The 3248-nt window shown below is 43.4% G+C and overlaps 1 long non-coding RNA gene across 1 annotated transcript; it reads right to left on the reverse strand.

Moving 5' to 3' along the window:
- Positions 1 to 1476: 1476 nt before the first annotated feature.
- LOC122990714 lies at positions 1477 to 2334 on the reverse strand. The gene is made up of 3 exons (XR_006405458.1): positions 2249 to 2334; positions 1789 to 1839; positions 1477 to 1554 (listed from the first exon to the last, which is right to left on the reverse strand). It is a non-coding gene; the product is annotated as an uncharacterized LOC122990714 (long non-coding RNA).
- Positions 2335 to 3248: the final 914 nt, after the last annotated feature.

Genomic DNA, 3248 nt, shown 5'->3' on the forward strand with positions numbered 1-3248 from the left:
ACTCTGCACACAGCGGAGGAGGGAGACAGAGAAGCACTGAATCAAATAACCTGGTCGCTACGCTACCAGTCCCGACCTCACACCCTGCACGCTGTTATTGGCTGTCGGGCTCCACACCTGCCGCCCAGAAGGTTGATGCCCAGGAGCGTCTTGAACACAGCAAAATAATAAGAAAAGAACAACCTGCAGGCAGCGTCTCTGCAGATAAATACACCGACACACACTTCTAGTGGGTGATAAGTGATGATTGAGGGATTATTTTCATGAGTCTAAACATTGTTCTCAGTCAAATCCTGCATAGTTCACCTTTCAAGAGGAACTCCACCGATTTTCCAAATCAAAGTGTATTTTGAGGTGTGTAAAAAGTAGTTTAAAGACTCCAGAGGGAGCTGTGTGAAATCTGATAAACTGACTCAAGTGATGTCACTTGTGATGTCACTTGAGTCAGCGTCGGGTGTGAAGTTACCAGACGTCAGTAACCTGCTACTCATTCTCTGCTGGAGGCTAGCAGCTCCAGGCTACATTAGCACCTGCTAGCATAACGCACCCGAATCTCTGACTGAACTGTCGGAGGCCAACTTGCATTGTGGGTAATGTAGCCGCCAGGTTTTCACAAGGAAGAAGAATCTATTAAATAAAAAAGATAATATTTCTGGTTCTGCTGCACTGATTTGCATCTTTTTTTTTTTTTTTTTTTAAACTGCCCATCAGTAATCTGGGAATGTTAAAAGTGTTTCAATGCTGTGTGTAACGTTGCTTAAGTCTGTTTAGCTAGATGACATTTTCACATCAGCACGGCATGTTGATAATTTGCGAAGGTGAAGCCGAAAGTAATGTCTTTCTCTAATTTATGGTTAAATGTAGATTTGGGACGTAGCTGCTTACAACACAAGACGAGTTTATTTGTATAAAACATTTCACCAACGAGGCAATTCAAAGCGCTTTACATAAAACATAAAAGGCATCAAGACAGAATGTAAAAGCAACACGAGGCAATGTTAAAAAGTTTTATATTGGGTATAAAAATAAGCTAAAATAGAATAAGACGGAGTAAAGGTTACAGTGAAGTGTAAGATATTAATCAAAAGCCTTAAATCTGATTAAATAAAAGGCAGCGGCAGACAGCCTTCAGTCTTCAGCCTTGATTTTAAAGATCTGAGAGTTTGAACATTTCTATTGGCTGCTCGTTACTCAGCCGCTAACAACCAGCGGCATGATCACAGCTAAAATACACAGAGCTGCATAGAGCTGCAGCCTGACCTCTGATAATAACCAAACCTCCGATGGATAATCAGCCACTTTAATACAGTACAAAGATATTCTGAGTAACTAGAGTCCCTTCAGCAGCCGACTGACAGGAGGTGACAGAGGTTGCAGGTACGAATCCAACCTGGACGTCTTCTATGTCGGTCACCTGTCAATCAAAGCGATGTCATGTTCCAGGGAATGGCCGTCGCTGTCTGCTGACCGCGGCGTCGCCGAGGGCAGCCGCCGGTCACATCCTCCGCCGTGGTTGCCGAGTGACTGCTGGAAACACTTTCCAGGAGCAACACTCTTCATTTAAAAAAAAAGTTGAAATATATTTAACCTCTGGTGCTCTGCGGCCCCCCCGAGCGCTCAAAAAAAAATATGCGAGGCCGCCGGGAGCCTGTGAGCGAGTGATTTCTTTAGAAACGATATTAAAGAGAAGTCAGAGCTTTTTTTTTTCTCGGTGGACACATGACCCAAAACAGCTCTGCAGCCACAGAGTCACGACTGTCATCCTATCAAAGGAAACCTTTATCTCACCCTGCTCCAGAAAGAAGCTCCATCATAACAGCCGCCGCTTTAGTCTCCCTCCTACAATAAAATGTTCCAAGAATCAGACTCACAGAGACGCTCCGGCTAATAGCACAATACATACAAATATACTGATTCATGTCTGTTTAGTGGTGTCCTTTTCACACAGCAGCCTCTCTCTCTCTGTGTGTGACAGAGAACAAACACCGCCTGAATGAAAGCAAGGCCACAGCGGCGTGTCTGCTGCGGCGGTCCTGGCTGGTCGTGTTGTTGTCGCAACAGAAAGCGCATTCAAACACGGCTGTGACATCACATAAAGAGAAGAGAGGAGTGGAGTGGAGCTGAGGAGGAAACCGGTGAGCAGCCGCAGCGCTCGATTCATGTTTCTTGATTCTTTAAAGATCCTTTTCAATGTTTTCTCTTCCTGATAAAACATTTTAAGCATCGTCGTGGTCGATCTGTTACTAACCTGTGTCTCCTCGCCCTGCAGGTGCCTGGTTAGAGGAACCTGAACATCTGGACTACATCTGGGTTACTGAAGCCACTGCTGCAGCCCTGCAGGCATGTGTGTGGTTTGATAATCTTACTTTAGTTATTTATTTTGCTTTTATGCACCTTCACAACACATATCTTCCACTCCTAATTCTTCTTTCTTTTCTTTTAATTTGGTTAAAGCTATATAATGTAATTATTCCACATTAACATGTCTAAAAACAACTAGACCTGTGTTATATATGTTGTTGAGTTGTGTACTTACATTATCCCAAATGTTTCCAACAATATTCAAACCCAGAGAAATCTGTAATTTAATCAAACGGTTTCATTTGGTCGCCTGTCAACGGCGTCATACCTCCTCTACCAAAGAGTAAACACGCACCAGATGCATACGGCGGCGCTGTGTTTGTCCGCTACAATGGCGTCTACCAAAGAGTAACTTACACACATACACAGAAACTGTTATAAATGGACTTTTATTCAGTTTAAAGCCACATTTTCATGATAAATTTAGGTCGTTTTTTAACTATATCTTTTAGCCGGAAGAAGGATTTTAGTCATTGGACGTCTGGATCTTAAGTTATCAGAGAAATAAACTGGACAAACGTTAGCAGCAGCTCAGCTAACAGCCCCTCCAGGAAGTCCGGTGGTCACCAAACATCGTCGGAGAAATATTGATTTTTTAGGTGGAACAGCTTTAATTAGTATTTTTAATTATTTTAATCTGCGTGTACGTTTGTTTCTAGAGAGGAGGAGACCTCTGCGGATAATTTGTCTCCCGGGAGAAACCGGCCGAACGTCTGGATCTAAAGTGTTAGCAGCAGCTCGGCTAACAGCCTATACCGGACGTCCGGTGGTTGCCGTACGTTGTCGGAGAAACATTGATTTTTTTTTAGGTGAAACAGCTTTATTCAGTGTTTTTACCTGTTTTAATCACTGGGTCCGTTTGTTCTGGAGAGGAGGAGACCTCTGCT

The sequence above is a fragment of the Thunnus albacares genome, chromosome 10, assembly GCF_914725855.1.
Source record: "Thunnus albacares chromosome 10, fThuAlb1.1, whole genome shotgun sequence".
Lineage (NCBI taxonomy): Eukaryota > Metazoa > Chordata > Actinopteri > Scombriformes > Scombridae > Thunnus > Thunnus albacares.